Source organism: Pseudophryne corroboree, chromosome 9 (genome assembly GCF_028390025.1).
Source record: "Pseudophryne corroboree isolate aPseCor3 chromosome 9, aPseCor3.hap2, whole genome shotgun sequence".
Taxonomy (NCBI): domain Eukaryota; kingdom Metazoa; phylum Chordata; class Amphibia; order Anura; family Myobatrachidae; genus Pseudophryne; species Pseudophryne corroboree.
Window position 1 is genome coordinate 462,922,192 of NC_086452.1, and position 19,731 is coordinate 462,941,922.

The following is a 19,731-nucleotide window of genomic DNA, read 5'->3' on the forward strand; positions in this document are numbered from 1 at the left end:
TGACCCCCTATAGATCTACACTAAAAAGGTCTACACTCAAAGTCAATGGGGGTTATTCAATTGTTTGAAAAATCGTCTATTAGATAGAAAAAAACAGACACCCAACTGACTTTTCAAACAATTGAATACCCCCCAATAAGTCTACCACTAATGCTAGACATACATTAGGTCAAAAGGGTCAAAAGGTCAACACACATACGGTAGACACACTTTTTTTCATTTTTTTTCCTTTTCATTTTTGTCAACTTTTTCATACTTTACCATCCACGTGGACTACGATTGGGAATAGTAACCTTGCCAGAAGGAAGGCGAGGGGACATGGTACACTAATGGGGCTTGTTTGTGGCAGAAAAGTGACAAAACACCCCAAAATCCCCCCCCCCCAAATAGTGTCTACCTTTTTTTGTGTCAACCATTTACACCTTGACCTTTTGACCCTGTTGGCCTAATGCACGTCTACCATTAGTGATAGCCCTATTGACTGTAGACCTTTTTAGTGTAGATTTAATAATCCACACCCGGTTTGTCATTGCCTGATCTCTGCCATATTTACATTCTGCCATATTTCCATATCAGACTATTGCCTCTAAAGATGTCACCTATTTGATTCTCAATAAAAACCCTCAATAAAGTTTGAAACTAGACAATGCAATTACGGGGAAGAGGAAACAAAGAATGGCACCTGTACTGATTCTAAGCACTGCACGCAGACCAGCTTATATAGGAACCAGGCATAACTGGGTTGCTAGCTATTGTGCCTGGCGCTGCATGGGTTTGTGCTGTCTTCCGCCACCTTCTCCTCTCTGCCCCTACCCCCACCCTCAACTCCCCCTTACCCCATGTTCCTCTCTCTCTCTCTCTCTCTCTCTCTCCTCCCCATCTGTCTCTCTGTTATTTGTCCCCCGTTCTCCCCATTGACTGTCTCTACCTCATTTCTGCCCAAGTGCCATTTTTGCCATCCCATCTATCTCTTTCTGTTAACACTGTACTCGATGTCCCACGTCGTAGATAAGAAAGTTGCCCTCTCTAGTTTCCGCAGTAGCGGAGTAGTCACTGGCACTCTTACCAGGTCTACGGGAACACGATTCCCGGGCCATATTCCTTTACTGCGCATGCGCAAATCTTTGCGCCCCCCACCTCCAAATCCAGGCGCCCTAGGTGGCTGCCTAAAGCTTCCTAATGGTAGAGCCAGCGCTGGGTATCCGGTGTCGAGGTCGACAGTGTCTAGGTCGACCACTATTTGGCAACAGTAAGTAAGTCGACATGGTTTCTAGGTCGACAGGTACTCTAGGTCGACATGTTTTAGGTCAACATGACAAAAGGTTGTCGTGAATTTTTCAATTTTTTTTTTTCTTCATTTTTTGAACTTTTTCATACTTTACGATCCACGTGGACTACAATTGGGAATGTAGCGAGCCATGCCAGGGGACACGGTGCACTAATTGGGGTTCCTGGTCACTGTACGGAGAACACGACACCAAAAAAAAGTGAAAAAACTCACGTCGACCTTATGTCATGTCGACCTAGAGTCCCTGTCGACCTAGAACCCATGTCGTCCTACTTACTGTCGACCAATAGTGGTCGACCTAGACACTGTCGACCTAACACTTGTTGACCCTCCATACCACACCCCCAGCCCTGGTACTACCTTACTGAGGCTAATACCTGCTGGTCAAAAATAATCTGCTTTGGGACCGACTACCCACAGCACCCCTGAGAGTACACTGCAGGTCCCCAAGGTGCCGTGACACCCAGTTAGGGAACCACTGAGATAAAGGATGTTTTAGCACTTGATACGCTGATTTGCTCTGTGCTGCTGTGCACATTCCAGTGAAGTGATTGGCTGCTGCTCTATCTGCTGTACATTCATTTCACATATTTTTATTTGTATCAATTAATACAATAGCAGGGCCGGATCTAGGGGGGGGGGGGGGGGGCGAAGGGGGCGACCGCCCCCCCTAACACAGTCATAGCCACGCCCACTTTTGAGCAGAAGAGAGCTCTCCTGGGAGAGCCTGAGGCAGAACGCTGTGCTGCAGCTTATACCACAGCAGCACAGAGGAGCCAGGAGAGCAAGGGTTACAGAGCATTTGCCCCTCACTTGCTGGTGTGTGGGTACTAGGGCTAATAAATACAATTACCCCATAGCACAGTCACATGTACATAGAACAATCACAAAGCTCTATCTCAGTCTCACTCAAAAAGTTCAGTCAGAATTGAGAGAGGAGGAGTTAGGATTGCAGATGGGAGGAGTTGGGACTGTAGAGGGAGGAGTCAAGATTAAACGGTAAACCGCCCCCCCTAAAGAAAAGTCTAGATCCGTCCCTGTACAATAGGTGTCCCGACCACAGTCAAATGCACTTAAAATACAGGATTTCTTGTTGTGTTTGGCAGTGAGCTCTGCCTGGATATTGCAATATTTGTGCCCAGGTAATATCTGATGCGTTCATTCTGCTGCCTCATACCAGGCCACCAGACATGCAGCCTGGCCATGGAGAATTATCTCCGGAGGAGCAGAGATCACAGTTCAGCGGCTTTATAAGTCTCAGAGATACTCTGCTCTGTTCAAGGGCTTTTGACTAGCGAGGTAACTAACCTTGAAATCATTTCCTTTGACTCATTCTCTGTATTGACTCATATTAATCCTGGGGCCAGATTTTATTTTCTTAATAAAATAATGAGCTATGATTCAGTTAAGAAATCCGTCTTTGCAAGTCTGCCTAATGGTCATGGTGTGAGTAACGTTACTCTGTGACATCATTTCTTAAAGGGCAGCGTCACTGTTTTCAGCAAACCGCCGGCTCTAAACCTTCTGTGGCTCTACTGTGCACTCATAATAAATATGCAAAAAGTTGCAATAAAAATAAAGGATTATTGCCTGTTAAGGCCAAATTATTTGGTAAGCGAATAAATACTTTGGCGCCCACCAAAGCACTTTTGCGCGTGCCTCCTGAAAAAATGAAGGAGGCGTGGTCTCATTGTAAAAGCTCAGTTGTAGTGCCCCTTACACATTTGCCCACTGTATAAGTGCCCCTTACACATTTGCCCACTGTATAAGTGCCCCTTACACATTTGCCCACTGTATAAGTGCCCCTTACACATTTGCCCACTGTATAAGTGCCCCTTACACATTTGCCCACTGTATAAGTGCCCCTTACACATTTGCCCACTATATAAGTGCCCCTTACACATTTGCCCACTATATAAGTGCCCCTGACACATTTGCCCACTGTTGAAGTTCCCCTTACATATTTTGCCCACTTTAATACTTCCCCTTATATATTAATCTAATCAAAGTACTGTATTACCTGATATGCCCCTAGTGCCCGGAGACTCGCAAAGCAGCCAGTGGTGTTGGCGCCTCCGCCATGCCCAGCACCGCACTATAGTACTAGAAGAAGAGTCTCAAAATAAACTACCGCTCCTAGTAGCCGGACAGCAAGGGCTTCTGGGGGCATGTACAGTGATGTGAAGAATCTCAAAATAAACTACCGCTCCCAGCAGCCCTTGCTGTCTGGAAGCAAGGGATTCTGGGAGCAGTAGTTTATTTTATTTTTCTTCACATGACTGTAGTGGGGTGTGCTGCCGGACATAGCGCGGCGGTGCCAACATCACTGCCTCCTCGGTGAGTCTCCGGGCAGGCGCTACATATCAGAGAATATCAGGAATGGCCAGTGTTACACATGTCGTTGGCGCAGCTGAGTAGGCCGCCCTCCTCTATGCTGCGTATGCGTAAAACCGCCCCCTGGTCATTACTATGTTATTACCTGTAATTGTGGTGCCTATTTATCAAGCAGTCCCAGTGTTAAAGCGATTTTATTTTTTTAAAGCCATTTACAGGCAATTCAAAAAAATAATTCTTACCACCAAATTTATGAACGAACTGCAGCCAGGGCAAATGCATGATGCTTAGGTGCCTCAGTGATACCTCCGGGGCAGCAAGGCCATTCTCTACTGTGATCTGCTGGCATGAGTCGTCTAGAACACAGGTTCTCAAACTCGGTCCTCAGGACCCCACACAGCAGGGACGTGCAGTCAGGGGAGGCAGGGGAGGCAGTGCCTCCCCTGTCATTAATGATTAACATAATAGAAAGAAGATACTTATGACACATATTTTGCGTTATAAGTATCATCTTTATATTATAGTAATAATTTTAGTACTCTAAATTGGTTTGGGAGGCACCAATAGCAGTGCCTCCCATTGCCAATTAGAACTGGATTAAGTGGGGGGCGGGGCCAAGCACTTGGGCTGGAAAAGCCCATTAAAAACTGTGGAGTAAGCGGCACTTCTATAAGTGCCTCGTTGACAGGGACATCAAGCCCATGTCAACGAGGCAGCTGTGATTGGACAACGGTGACTGGAGGTGACTGGAGGGCGGAAGCGGCGGGACCCGGCGGTGGCTGGCGGGCGGAAGTGGCAGAACCCGGCGGTGACTGGTCCTGACGGCAGTGATGTGCGTGCAGCGGCGCGGAGGACAGTGCACTCCCCTCTCCCTCCCAGCCAGCAGCAGCGGCCCAGACACCCAGCAGGTGAGACAGGGGCCGCTGGGCTGGGTATTGCACTGATTATATATATATATATATACATATATTCAGTGCCTCCCCAGCCTATAACCTCACCGCACGTCACTGCCACACAGTGCATGTTTTGCAGGTCTCCTCACAGAATCACAAGTGAAATAATTAGCTCCACCTGTGAAGCTTTTAAAATGTGTCAGTGAATAATGAATACACCTGTGCACCTGCTGGGTTACCTGCAAAACATGCACTGTGTGGGGTCCTGAGGACCGAGTTTGAGAACCCTGGGCTGGTCTAGAACACTTGAACTGAAAGCTGAGATTTGGGGTCTCCGTTTAACTAATGTGGAAAAAACATAAGTTGAAAGCATTAATAAATGTATTTAGAAATTTACATTTAAAAAGGAATTTTACAGAATAAAGCATAAATGCTTCACTATACAAAGCATTGGAAACCATCAACAGCGACAGCCTGTGAATCACGTCATCTGCTGTAAACATTTAATGTACAGTATTGGTGAAGTGGAAAATCAGTACATAAGATTTTGACCCATTGATAAATTAATAATTCAAAGAAGCAATAGGTCAGACATGTAGAAATGGAGATACCTATTAAAAAACATAACAGGGTCTTTCTGTTGACGCCAGATTTGTGAAAGACCACTGCAGGGCATGCTCCAAAAACTACAAAGATCACATAAGAATCAGCCCCTTCGATGTGGGACCACCTGGAAATAAGTGTGATGGAAATTGTGAATCAGTCAAAGTCCATCTTCCTCCCGCCTGTGTTGGGTGTTATAATATGCTGTATATTTTAATACATGATTTGTTGTGAGGTTATGAATGGGCTTACCTACTATGAAATATGGGCGAATGGCTAAAAAGCTGCCCTATGGAATGGTATAAACAGTAACACCACTACTTGTTGCGTGTTATAGTGTAGCAACAGCTATAGGCTAAGTGTTGCTTGGAAGCTATACTGCCGGGACAGTAGATGGCGCTGTGTCTCATGCAATCACCGTGTAGTCTATCTTTTTTGTAAATGTACACTCTTCTTCCTGTTTAAGCATCCATGTTATTTTATGAGGTTTCATGTACTAATCATCAAAGTGAAGTTTATTCCACAATTGTCCCTGCATGGTTGGGAAGCATTGTCTGCAATACTGAGCATCGGTACAAATAAACAGTTGCAGGTGTTAGGATGCTCTGGAAACTCTGTGATGGAAACAGTAAAAATATCACATCAACGTCCAACTCCAAACTACTAACATTTTAGAACAACATCATATTAATTTCACTTTTAGTTTTTCTCTTAATTTATGCTTCAATGTTAGCCTCCTCTAGGTGTGTAATTCCTATTTATGTAATTTACATGTCTACTTTCTAGGGTCTAGGGGAAGGTTCTAGGCATGTGGTGATGTGATTCGCTTCACCAACCTCACTGCAAAATGCCGCAAAAAAATATTATTATAAGACGATTTGCACTCACTGGGGAAGTGGACAGGATCCAGGTGAACGCTCTGGAACTCTGCAGTCTCCCGGACATTCCAGGAGATTAGGCGAGGGTAAACTAATCATGAGAATGAGGGGAACTTCGGACTGTCTTTATTATATGTGTCACTTTGTGTTTTAAAATTATTACATCGCTCAAAGTACGCTTGGAATTGGCTCTTCTGCCGAAGCACAAGTGGAAGGTGCATGTGTGTCCAATTACATGAACAGGACCCCTGAGCAGGTGTCATGTTGGAGGTTACGTTCAAGATCCCGGCTGTCGGGATCCCAGTAGCCGAAATGCAGACGCCGGAATCCCGACAGCCGACAGAACACCGACGCCAGAATACAGAAAATGTTGAGATCCTGATGATGGTACAGCGACACCCAGAATCCTGAAGGTAAGTATAGCCAGGACGGTTAGGGTTAGGCTGCGGGGGGAGGGGGTATAGAGGAGGGTTTGAAGCCTTAACTCAACCCTGTCAGGGTCTTCAACGTCAGGATGCCTTCATCGGTATTCTGATCGCCGGATTCTTATCCGCCGGGATCTCATACCCAACCCTTCAACGTCAGGATGCCTTCATCGGTATTCTGATCGCCGGATTCTTATCCACCGGGATCTCATACCCAACCCCTCTATAGTAACTAGACCATTTAAACTCCAAATAAAAGTCTTGTTTAACCCTTGAATGCAAAACTAAGCACATTTGTGGGGTCTAATCTGGATTTGCCAAACAATGCACAAACCAACCTTATGCCCCAACCCCCGCTACCGTCCCCCACCCCTTCCCCCTGATCAGCCCAACTCCTCCTATTGGCAGGCACAAACATTTACACCCCCCCATGAACCTCCCTTCATTTGGGCCTGCACACCCATGCTGATTTCCATAAAGAGAAGCCCGAGAGCAGAGGACAAGTGTTGGGCTTTCTATCAAGGTGTCAGATGCAGGAGTAAGCCGGAGAGGGGTAATTGAGCAGCCTGCAGGGGGGTAGGGAATAATATAGAAATATCACTTGTGACAGCGCCAGGCGAGAGGTGACAGAGATAAGTGGGAGCGGAATAAAATAGGATAAAAGCAGTCTTTTTTCATTCTGTTTTGATTTAGAAATACACAGAGTAAATGTATTCATCTCAGGGCCGGGAGCATTAAATCAGCCAAGTAGGATGCAGGGAGGAGGGGGGGGATACATTTGTCCTGAGCGGCGCAGCAGCCGGAGCTGACCAATTACAGCGTTGCGATCACACATTCCTGCTGTTATTCTCAGCTCTGCACAAGTTATAAGTGGCGGATTACAGGTTAGAGAGTATTGCCTGCACAGTATATACCTTATATACCTGCAGTATGATGTCCCAGTGCAGCCGCTTAAACATTTCCCAGGTGTAGTTATGTCCAGGAACATGTCAGTAGATAAGTTATATCAGTGTGACTGGTAGGTCATGGCACAGGACACAATATACCACGTGTATCAGTTGCTGTGATGTCAGGCTGCAGGTCAGTACGCCAGTAACTTACAGTACTGGCCAACTTCTTACCCGGGCCCTCCAGCGACTCCGAATTTTGAGGCTCAGACGTGTGGGACATGGCGCTGTGACTGACATTGGCAGCAGGGTGTGAGACCGCCATAACGTGATTCACCCCAAATGGCATTATTGTTTCATAGTTTCAATTATTTGAGCGCCCTGCTCGATACTTACCATGAGCGGTGGCACTGCTGGTTGTTTCCCCTCTGTATTATGGATAACAGGGACTGGCATCTCCCTACCCTGCCTGCTGACCCCCTTCCCCCCATGCTCCTCCAGGATGTGTTTAGCATGTGACCGACGCCGGAATCCCAACACCACTCGCCGGAACACCAACTGCCGACATCCCGAAGGTAAGTATCAGTGTCACTGTTAGGAACAGGGCCGGGAAGAGGGGGGGGGGGCAGTTAGGGTTAGGCACTGGGGTAGGGGGGGGGGGGGGGATAGCCGTAGCCACCAACCCCAGAAGGTTAGAAGGGGGGGGGGAGGGGTTAAAAATACTTACACCCTCTGACATCGGGATTTTCAATGTCAGGATGCTGGTGTTGGTCATGTGACCGCCGGCACCCCGATGAGCGCTCCTTCCACACTTTCCTACCAACCGTCCAAATTTCAGCAAGGCAGTCCCACTCTGAGTGAACTGTCCCGCTATCCCACGATCAGAACACGAGCCCCGATTTGTGGTGGGGGTTGGGAGAAAAACTTCCCCGCTGATTGTGGGTGTAGCCATGGACCACTATGTCACGGCCACATCCCATCCCAATTCTGACCTCCCAAGTGTTGGAATGTATGTCCACAGAAAATGGGAAGATGTGGGGGTCTGCTTGTGATTGAATAGTGCAGGTGTGTGATCATCATAGTTGCCTACCCTCCCTCATTCTGCAGGAGACTCCCTGAAGTAGTAGCGATCTCCCTCACTCCCCGAATACACCAGAAATCTTCCTGATTGCACCTTATCCCCATTATGTAGCTGTTACATTATCGGGGAAAGAAATAAATCAGAGATACATACATTCATATGGGCTCCCCAGTGCTATTTCCCTGCATTGGTTATAAGGCACAATGATCCCTATGGCTACATGCATTTTAAATAAGGTTTCTCGTGGCCACTTAAGGTATATGGAACCTCTTGTAAAACACAATACACGGACAAATCCTGAAAAATTATCAGCGTCTTTTCTTCAACAAGTATATCTTACTAACGCTGGGGCTCATTTACATTTGGATGTAAGTCATGTTTATGACACGCCTCTCAGATGTAGCAGTACACGTCCGCGCTGATAGGTGTTACTTTCATAATCTCCCTGAAATGCTTTTTCAAAAGTAGGCAAGTATGGTGAACATGGAAATACCACCGTGTAACACAACGTATGATGGTGGTCATTCCGAGTTGTTCGCTCGCTAGCTGTTTTTAGCAGCCGTGCAAACGCTCTGCCGCCTCCCACTGGGAGTGTATTTTAGCTTAACAGAAGTGCGAACGAAAGGATCGCAGAGCGGCTACAATTTTTTTTTTAGAGTTTTAGAGTAGCTCAAAACCTACTCAGCGCTTGCGATCACTTCAGACTGTTCAGTTCCTGTTTTGACGCCACAAACCCGCCCTGCGTTCGCCCAGCCACGCCTGCGTTTTTTCTGCCACGCCTGCGTTTTTACGAACACTCCCTGAAAACGGACAGTTTACACCCAGAAACGCCCACTTCATGTCAATCACTCTGCGGCCAGCAGTGCGACTGAAAAGCTTCGCTAGACCTTGTGTGAAACTACATCGTTCGTTGTAAAAGTACGTCGCGCGTGCGCATTGCGTCGCATACGCACGCGCAGAACTGCCTTTTTTTGCCTCATCGAACGAATGCAGCTAGCGATCAACTCGGAATGACCACCCATGTTACAGTGTTACCCGCCTTATTCTTGGAAAATATAGATGAAAGTTAATCTATTGGTGGCATAAACAGCCTCTGATGGGATATTGCATAATGAAGATAACAGAGGCAGCGTCTGACATAGAGGAAGAACACTGCACGGCCCATAGTAGGAATGAGAGGATATTTCTACATGATTGAGCATAGAGTAACGGCCTCGTTGGGAGGTAATGACAGCTTGTGCCCGCCTAACAGTACAGCAGCCTAATGACAAAACATCCTGTTCGCGCCTCATTATGCGACTTGTCAATGGCTGCCGCCCCCCTGCACTAACATTAGCCTATTACTCTGTAATAAGCTAAACGAGGGTCGTGGTGCTGCCGGTAACTATTATGGGATGCTAGCAGCAGGATAAAGGGCAGTTTCCCTTTTACAAGGGGCTGCACAATCTCCATTACCGGGACATGCCTATTACTCTGTATTAGTGTTCCTGGCGTGTTAATAACCAATCCTGACATGAAGGGAAATCATGAAATTCACACATTAACCTCTCCGCTGCTCTGTGAGGCATGACTGACAGCTGACTCCCGTCCTACACACAGACACAGGATCTGTCATCACTGGCGGGGGAGTCCTAGTGCCAAGGACGCAATAGACTGAAGTGGCCCTAAAACCAGCACACCGTGGAGGCAGATGTGGCATGGAGTCCACAATTATTCATAACAATTCAATTAATTCAGAAACATGGAGATTATTGAGGCACGAGGCACTGTGGTGAAACAGCGATGTTTATCCAGATGCACGAGGAATCAGAATTCTACCCTATCCTATGTGAAGTAATAGTACATACGTGTAATACTGAGAGACATCGCAAGTGGGTACGGGGCTTGTTCACAGTTGTATGCTAGGGGCTGTATTCAATAACTGTCGGAAGCTGCCGTCTTGTCGGAAAGACAGCAGCTTCCGACAGGTTTAGGTCAGAAGGGGTTCCGACCTATTCAATAGGGGGCCGTTTATTCCAACAAGTCGGGAATTCCCGACTTGTCAGAAAGCTGTCGGAAAGCACGTGGATCGGTGGCTTAAGCCGGTCTGGCTGACCAAGGAGATCGGGGCCTGCGCCTGGCTCAGGAGCCGCGGCCTCAAGTAGCGACTGCATCACGGAGCTCCTGTCAGCACTGTGACCGAAGCGGGAGGTGACATCACCCTCACCCCCCCCCTTCACATTTCCTGGGTGGCTCTGCGCTGGACCCCGCTGAAGACCCTGTGGGTGCCGAGACTGAGGCGGCTGAGGTACACCCCCCCCCCCTGACTGCTGAGCTCCGGCAAGAGCAAGAGGTGATTAAAAAAAAAAGTTGGATTAGAATCGTCAGGAGCGGCCAAATCTGACAGTCGGATTTGGCCGACTGAATTGGGCTTATGCATGTCGGAATGGATCCGACTCATATTGAATATACCCCTAACAGTACAGCCGCTGTACTAAAATATGCAAATGCTGCAGGAGGCGTCTTAAGTAAAATGACGCCGACGGCAGGATTCTCTGATCCACTGCTGCATCTGAAACTACAGCATGGAATCAACTGCGCGAACATCGGATAGCTGAGTAACCCTCAGATGCCACCATTGGTCACACCATTGAAACTATGGCAGGTGGTTTCTCCATCCAAGTATGGCCTCCTATGCAAGCGGTAGAGCGTTTGTGTAGGCTACCACTGTCACTGACATTCTTATAACAAGACAGACCATCTCTGTGCATGTATTAAGCCACCTCTCTGTCACCACCCATGAACGGCAAATACATTTACAATACACCTCCGAATGGTTGATGCTTTCCACCAATCAGAGTGCTAGGAGCCCACTCAAAAAGTCCTGGCTTTTTTCCAGTTCTCAGTGAGGGACCAGGGGAACTTAAAATCTGTGGTCTGCATTCAATCAACCCCATAGATCTTGTGTCCATATTAAATTGGCCATAGAGAAATGGTGGGAGGGGGTCCACATTATACATCCTTCAGATATTTGGATAGGGACTGCATTGCAAAGCCACCATAGATCTGGGATACAGCGGTCACTGGTTTGAACATGGGTCATTAGAGTGCTCTTACTCAGAGGCGTCACCGGGTGTGGTGACACCCCGTGGTAACTCAGCATTACTCACCCCCCCTGCCGTTGGTGCATCCGCCCTAAAAGGGTGTGGCCTAATAAAAGTGGTGTGGCCTCATGGGATCCCTGTTACGTCACTCCGGGGGGGGGAGGCACTGTAACATGGCATAATATGAACTGGGGACACTGTATGTCATAATATGAATTGGGAATACTATATGGCATAATGTGTAATGGCAGCCCTACAATGTGACATCAAGTAAACTATGGCATTGGGACAGGGGCTCCTTCAATATGTTGCTATGGGGCCCATAAGTTCTGGTTACGCTTAGTAATGCAGTTTTATGAAGATGTTCTTTAGCTATATTAGACATTAAGTTTTCTCACTGTAGTAAACCCAGTTATTATAATGCTTTATGTAGTATATATTGTTTACTAAAATGCTCTCTGTTAAATAAAGACATAATTGGAAAGGTCACTATATTGTACTATGTTATGTGTATATCTGTCACTAAAAAGCTCTTTGTATTGCAAACTGATTACTAGAATGCTCTCTGTATTGTGTCAATATAATGTTTTCTGTTTAGTACGTTGGTTGTTAGGATACTATCCATATTTTTTATTAGTGAACACAATGCTCTCAGTATTGCATACTGGTAATTAAAATTCTCTATGTATTGCACATTGATCACCAGAATGTTGTCAGTATTTATTTATTCATTAGTCACTAGAATGGACTTAGCATTGTACAGAGTGTTGGCTGCTGAAATATTATCTGTGCTGTATGTTGGTCTTTAAAGTGATCTCTGTATTGTACATTGATCACTAAAATGTTCTCTGTATTGTATATTGATCACTAGTGCTCTCTGTATTTTATATTTTCTGCTAGAATGCTTTTACTATTATATATTGGCCCCTAGAGTGCTATCTAAATTGTATATTAGTCACTAGAATGCTCTCAGTATTATATAATCATTACTAGAATAGACTTTGTATTGTATACTGGTTGCTAGAATGTTCTCAGTATAACCATCAGTAGAATGCTCTCAGTATTATTTAATTGCCACTAGAATGCTCTCAGTATTATATAATTGTCACTAGCATGTTCTCAGTATTATATAATTGTCACTAGAATGTTCTCAGTATTATATAATTGCCACTAGCATGTTCTCAGTATTATATAATTGCCACTAGCATGTTCTCAGTATTATATAATTGTCACTAGCATGTTCTTATTATTATATAATTGTCACTAGCATGTTCTCAGTATTATATAATCATCACTAGAATGTTCTCAGTGTTATAAAATCATCACTAGAATGTTCTCAGTATTATATAACCATCACTAGAATGTTCTCAGTATTATATAATTGCCACTAGAATGTTCTCAGTATTATATAATTGCCACTAGCATGTTCTCAGTATTATATAATTGTCACTAGATGTTCTCAGTATTATATAATCGTCACTACAATGTTCTGTGTTATATAATCATCACTAGAATGTTCTCAGTATTATATAACCATCACTAGAATGTTCTCAGTATTATATAATTGTCACTAGAATGTTCTCAGTATTACATAGTCTATTTAATTGGTGCCAGTTTTTCCGACTATCGGAAAAACTGGCACTTTTCGACAGAAATAGGTCGAATTTGCATTCAACCTATTCAATGACAGTGCCGTTTTTCCAACAGTCGGAAAAACTGGCACTTGTTGAAAAACAATGGATCGGTGGATTAGAAGCGGAACCACATGTTTTGTCAAATTAGCAACCAATTACAGCAGGATTTTTGGCCGTTTTCGACAATGCGGATTCGACATCAAAAAAAGTGGAATCAGCATTGTCGAAAATGGGGAAAAACCTGTCGGGATTGCACGCTAATTGTATACTAAACTGTCGGATCCTCTCCGTCGGAGTGGATACGACAGTAATGTAATAGACCAGATAACCGTCACTAGAATGTTCTCAGTATTATATAATCACTAGAATGCTCACTGTATAGTATATGGGTTATTAGAATTCTAAGTGCAAAATGAAAGAGCTGTACTGGTGGTCAGTAAAATAAATAGGGACTTTTCCAAGAGCAAAAGTTTCCAGGCACAAGTATACTCTGATTTCACATGGAAATGATGGATGGTCAGTATGATAATAGTCACTATTACAATAGACCTCACAAGCATTGCAGAACACAGACAGTAAAACCATTCTGTCCCCTAGTATAACTGAGCCACTGCATGGAGCAGGCCTGGCCAACCTGTGGCTCTCCAGCTGATTGGTGGAAGGGTATACTGGGAATTCAGGGCCGGTTCTAGACTTTGTGGCGTCCAGGGCGAAAGTTTCCTTTGGCGCCCCAAACCCCCCCCACCCCCACACACACAAAAAGATTTGACCCCTGTAGATTTGCCCCCTGTAGCTGTGCCCTCAGTAGTTGTGCCCCTGTAGTTTTGCCCCCTGTTGCTGTGCCCTCAGTAGTTTTGCCCCCTGTAGTTTTGCCCCATTGCTGTGCCCTCAGTAAATGTGCCCCCTGTTGCTGTGCCCTCAGTAGTTGTGCCCTCTGTTGCTGGGCCCTCAGTAGATGTGCCCCCTGTTGCTGTGCCCTCAGTAGTTTTGCCCCCTGTAGTTTTGCCCCGTTGCTGTGCCCTCAGTAGTTGTGCCCTCTGTTGCTGTGCCCTCAGTAGTTGTGCCCTCTGTTGCTATGCCCTCAGTAGTTGTGCCTCTGTAGTTTTGCCCCCTGTTGCTGTGTCCTCAGTAGTTGTGCCCCTGTAGTTTTGCCCCATGTTGCTGTGTCCTCAGTAGTTGTGCCTCTGTAGTTTTGCCCCATGTTGCTGTGTCCTCAGTAGTTGTGCCCCTGTAGTTTTGCCCCCTGTTGCTGTGCCCTCAGTAGTTGTGCCTCTGTAGTTTTGCCCCCTGTTGCTGTGTCCTCAGTAGTTGTGCCCCTGTAGTTTTGCCCCATGTTGCTGTGTCCTCAGTAGTTGTGCCCCTGTAGTTTTGCCCCCTGTTGCTGTGCCCTCAGTAGTTGTGCCTCTGTAGTTTTGCCCCCAGTTGCTGTGTCCTCAGTAGTTGTGCCCCTGTAGTTTTGCCCCCTGTTGCTGTGCCCTCAGTAGTTGTGCCTCTGTAGTTTTGCCCCCTGTTGCTGTGCCCTCAGTAGTTATGCCCCTGTAGTTTTGCCCCCTGTTGCTGTGTCCTCAGTAGTTGTGCCCCTGTAGTTTTGCCCCCTGTTGCTGTGTCCTCAGTAGTTGTGCCCCTGTAGTTTTGCCCCCTGTTGCTGTGTCCTCAGTAGTTGTGCCCCTGTAGTTTTGCCCCCTGTTGCTGTGTCCTCAGTAGTTGTGCCCCTGTAGTTTTGCCCCCTGTTGCTGTGCCCTCAGTAGTTGTGCCTCTGTAGTTTTGCCCCCTGTTGCTATGTCCTCAGTAGTTGTGCCTCTGTAGTTTTGCCCCCTGTTGCTGTGTCCTCAGTAGTGGTGCCCCTGTAGTTTTGCCCCCTGTTGCTGTGTCCTCAGTAGTTGTGCCTCTGTAGTTTTGCCCCCTGTTGCTGTGCCCTCAGTAGTTGTGCCCCTGTAGTTTTGCCCCCTGTTGCTGTGCCCTCAGTAGTTGTGCCCCTGTAGTTTTGCCCCCTGTTGCTGTGCCCTCAGTAGTTGTGCCTCTGTAGTTTTGCCCCCTGCTGCTGTGTCCTCAGTAGTTGTGCCTCTGTAGTTTTGCCCCCTGTTGCTGTGTCCTCAGTAGTTGTGCCCCTGTAGTTTTGCCCCATGTTGCTGTGTCCTCAGTAGTTGTGCCTCTGTAGTTTTGCCCCCTGTTGCTGTGCCCTCAGTAGTTGTGCCCCTGTAGTTTTGCCCCCTGTTGCTGTGCCCTCAGTAGTTTTACCCCTGTAGTTTTGCCCCCTGTTGCTGTGTCCTCAGTAGTTGTGCCCCTGTAGTTTTGCCCCCTGTTGCTGTGCCCTCAGTAGTTGTGCCTCTGTAGTTTTGCCCCCTGTTGCTGTGCCCTCAGTAGTTGTGCCTCTGTAGTTTTGCCCCCTGTTGCTGTGTCCTCAGTAGTTGTGCCTCTGTAGTTTTGCCCCCTGTTGCTGTGTCCTCAGTAGTTGTGCCTCTGTAGTTTTGCCCCCTGTTGCTGTGCCTCTGTAGTTTTGCCCCCTGTTGCTGTGTCCTCAGTAGTTGTGCCTCTGTAGTTTTGCCCCCTGTTGCTGTGCCCTCAGTAGTTGTGCCCCTGTAGTTTTGCCCCCTGTTGCTGTGTCCTCAGTAGTTGTGCATCTGTAGTTTTGCCCCCTGTTGCTGTGTCCTCAGTAGTTGTGCATCTGTAGTTTTGCCCCCTGTTGCTGTGCCCTCAGTAGTTGTGCCCCTGTAGTTTTGCCCCCTGTTGCTGTGTCCTCAGTAGTTGTGCCAGTGGCGTAAGTTCGTCCTAGTCGCCCGGAGGCATGATACATTTTGGTGCCCCCCTACACATACACACACATACCATATGTAGCTATCCGGCACCCAGGGTGAACAGTAGCAGCGTGCTCAGGTACCTTTCCCAATAGTAATATAGATACACATAGAAAGTGGACGCACTCCAAGTCAGTCATTACAATAAAACAGACACCAGCATACCATTATAGTACACCAACAGTGCTCCCTCACCCGCCAGGTCTCCATGGAGATGCTTTGGCGCAGCGGTGTGCCAATATAATTAGTGTTCACTGTGGTATTTTTTTTTAGGGCAGGGTGCTGATCACGGGGAGGGCACATTTTTCATTCGGGAGGGCACATTTTTAAGTTAGATGGGCAAACTTAGGTACATACTATAATGCTTGGTGCTCCCATTCCTATGGCCAAAACATGGACAGTGCGCACCGAAGGTGCGCAGCAAAAATCTAGGGGCGTTGTTTCGTGGGGAAGGTAGTGCCCCTAATACACATTGCACCAGTTAGAACCTCCTATACACACTGCGCCAGGTAGAGCACGTTATACATATTGCGCCAGATAGAGCACATTATACACATTGCGTCAGATAGAGCACATTATACACATTGCGTCAGGTAGGGAGCACTGAGGCACATTGCACCAGGTAGAGAGCACTGAGACACATTGCACCAGGTAAAGAGCACTGAGGCACAATGCACCAGGTAGAGAGCACTGAGATACATTGCACCAGGTAGAGAGCACTGAGACACATTGCACCAGGTAGAGAGCACTGAGGCACACTGCACCAGGTAGAGAGCACTGAGGCACACTGCACCAGGTAGAGAGCACTGAGGCACACTGCACCAGGTAAAGAGCACTGAGGCACACTGCACCAGGTAGAGAGCACTGAGGCACACTGCACCAGGTAGAGAGCACTGAGGCACACTGCACCAGGTAGAGAGCACTGAGGCACACTGCACCAGGTAGAGAGCACTGAGGCACACTGCACCAGGCAGAGAGCACTGAGGCACACTGCACCAGGTAAAGAGCACTGAGGCACACTGCACCAGGTAAAGAGCACTGAGGCACACTGCACCAGGTAGAGAGCACTGAGGCACACTGCACCAGGTAGAGAGCACTGAGGCACACTGCACCAGGTAGAGAGCACTGAGGCACACTGCACCAGGTAGGGAGCACTGAGGCACACTGCACCAGGTAGGGAGCACTGAGGCACACTGCACCAGGTAGAGAGCACTGAGGCACACTGCACCAGGTAGAGAGCACTGAGGCACACTACACCAGGTAGAGAGCACTGAGGCACACTGCACCAGGTAGAGAGCACTCAGGCACACTGCACCAGGTAGGGAGCACTGAGGCACACTGCACCAGGTAGGGAGCACTGAGGCACACTGCACCAGGTAGAGAGCACTGAGGCACACTGCACCAGGTAGAGAGCACTGAGGCACACTGCACCAGGTAGAGAGCACTCAGGAACACTGCACCAGGTAGGGAGCACTGAGGCACACTGCACCAGGTAGGGAGCACTGAGGCACACTGCACCAGGTAGAGAGCACTGAGGCACACTGCACCAGGTAGAGAGCACTGAGATACATTGCACCAGGTAGAGAGCACTGAGATTAATGTTTACAGCTGCAAAATACTAGGTTAATTTAGCCCAGGGGGACTCTCATGTACGTACCGGGTCTGGCGGCGCACGGCTGGCCGACGTGGAGGGGTCCGGCAGGCAGCAAACGGCGGGGCGGCAGGGCGCACAAAAACTGGCAGGGCGGGATTCAGCTGTCTAAAAAAGGGGCAGACACCTAGCGTGAACACTAGATATATATTAAAAAAAACACAAACGCCTCATTCACTTAAACACTCACACACGTCTCACTTAAACACACACGCCTCTCACTTACATACACATGCCTCTCACTTACACACACCTCTCACACACGTGCCTCTCACTTACACACACCTCTCACACAAGTGCCTCTCATATACACATGCCTCTCACTTACATACACATGCCTCTCACTTATAGGCCCTACACACATAGCGATTTCACTGCACGATATGAACGATCTTGTTCATTAATGAACGAGATATCGTTCATATCGTGCAGTGTGGAGTCCCCAGCGATGAACGATGTGCGGCCCCGCGCTCGTTCATCGCTGGGGCCATGTCGGCTGTGCATGCAGGCCAATATGGACGAGATCGTCCATATTTGCCTGCAAGTCTACGGAGCCGAGTGACGGGGGGAGTGAAGAAACTTCACTCCCCCCGTCACTGCCCCCCCGCCGCCGGGTCGCTCGTCGGCCGTATCGGCCGTCGGGCACCTTGGTGGCGCATCGCCTAGTGTGTAGGGCCCCTTACATACACATGCCTCTCACACACACACACACACACACACACACATGCCTCTCACTTACATACACATGCCTCCCACTTACATACACATGCCTCACACACACACACACACACACACACACACACACACACACACACACATATGCCTCTCACTTACATACACATACATGCCTCTCACACACATGCCACTCTCACACACACATCACACATGCCTCTTTTACTTGAATGTACAACTTTCCTTAAAAACACACACACCTCACTTAAAAACAAGCACACACAAAACACAGTACTTCCCCCCCAAATACACCTCTCCCCCACCCCCACACAGTGCCTACCTTTGGCTATCATCCAGAGCATGGAGGAGCAGAGAGTTCTGAGCTTCCCTCGGCTGGCTTACTAAGGGCCCGGGAGGAGCTGTGCTCTGGAGCTCCCCCTAGCTGCAGCCAGTGCCATCTCTCTCTACAGGAGGCAGCTTCCGTGTCACTGACACAGCTCCTCCATCTGCAATAGCAGCGCAGTTCTCAGGCTGCGGGAGACAGTGGAGGAGATGCGCCCCCTTGTGGCCAGGAGCCCGGCGGCAGCCGACTCCACTGCCTCCCACAGTTCCGCCCCTGAGTTGTGCATCTGTAGTTTTGCCCCCTGTTGCTGTGTCCTCAGTAGTTGTGCCTCTGTAGTTTTGCCCCCTGTTGCTGTGTCCTCAGTAGTTGTGCCTCTGTAGTTTTGCCCCCTGTTGCTGTGCCTCTGTAGTTTTGCCCCCTGTTGCTGTGTCCTCAGTAGTTGTGCCTCTGTAGTTTTGCCCCCTGTTGCTGTGCCCTCAGTAGTTGTGCCCCTGTAGTTTTGCCCCCTGTTGCTGTGTCCTCAGTAGTTGTGCCTCTGTAGTTTTGCCCTCTGTTGCTGTGCCCTCAGTAGATGTGCCCCCTGTTGCTGTGCCCTCAGTAGTTGTGCCTCTGTAGTTATGCCCCATATTACTGTGCCCTCAGTAAATGTGCCCCCTGATGCTGTGCCCCTAGCAGCTGCGCTTGGCAAAAAAAAAATACTCAGCCCCGCTCCTGCTTCCCGAGCACTGCTGCTGTCCTCCATCTCCGGCCGCCGCTCCTCGGATCTATGGGAGAGACGTCATGACGTCTCTCCCATAGCACCGCACACTGCACAGACACTAGAGGTCAATTATGACCTCTAGCGTCTGCTCCCACAGTACCGTGCGGTGCGTGATGACGTCAGGCACACCGCACAGCACCGGCAGTAGTGGCTCTTGCCACGGCAGCGGCGCCCTCAGGACAGCGGCACCCCAGGCAAAAAGCCTGCTTGCCCGTGGCAAGAGCTGCTACTGTGGGACTTGTAGTTTCACAACAGCTAGAGAGCCACAGGTTTGCCAGGCCTGGCATGGAGGAATCCTTGTGTTGCCATGAACCTGTTTTTTGTTTTATTTTTCCTGTTCTTACATTATGCTTCCTTGTCCTTAATCTGTTGGGTGTGTTACAGACAGGTTATCTTAGTATGGT

At 48.0% G+C, this 19,731-nt stretch overlaps 1 long non-coding RNA gene across 1 annotated transcript in view; it reads right to left on the reverse strand.

The window, feature by feature from the left end:
- Nucleotides 1-18,718, reverse strand: part of LOC134957146 (uncharacterized) — a 233,953-nt gene extending 215,235 nt beyond the window's left edge. Inside the window, exons 1-2 of the long non-coding RNA XR_010186494.1 lie at nt 18,565-18,718; nt 17,559-17,660 (exon numbers count right to left, since the gene is read on the reverse strand). This is a non-coding gene — a long non-coding RNA (uncharacterized LOC134957146). The remainder of the gene's footprint in view (nt 1-17,558; nt 17,661-18,564) is intronic.
- Nucleotides 18,719-19,731: the final 1,013 nt, after the last annotated feature.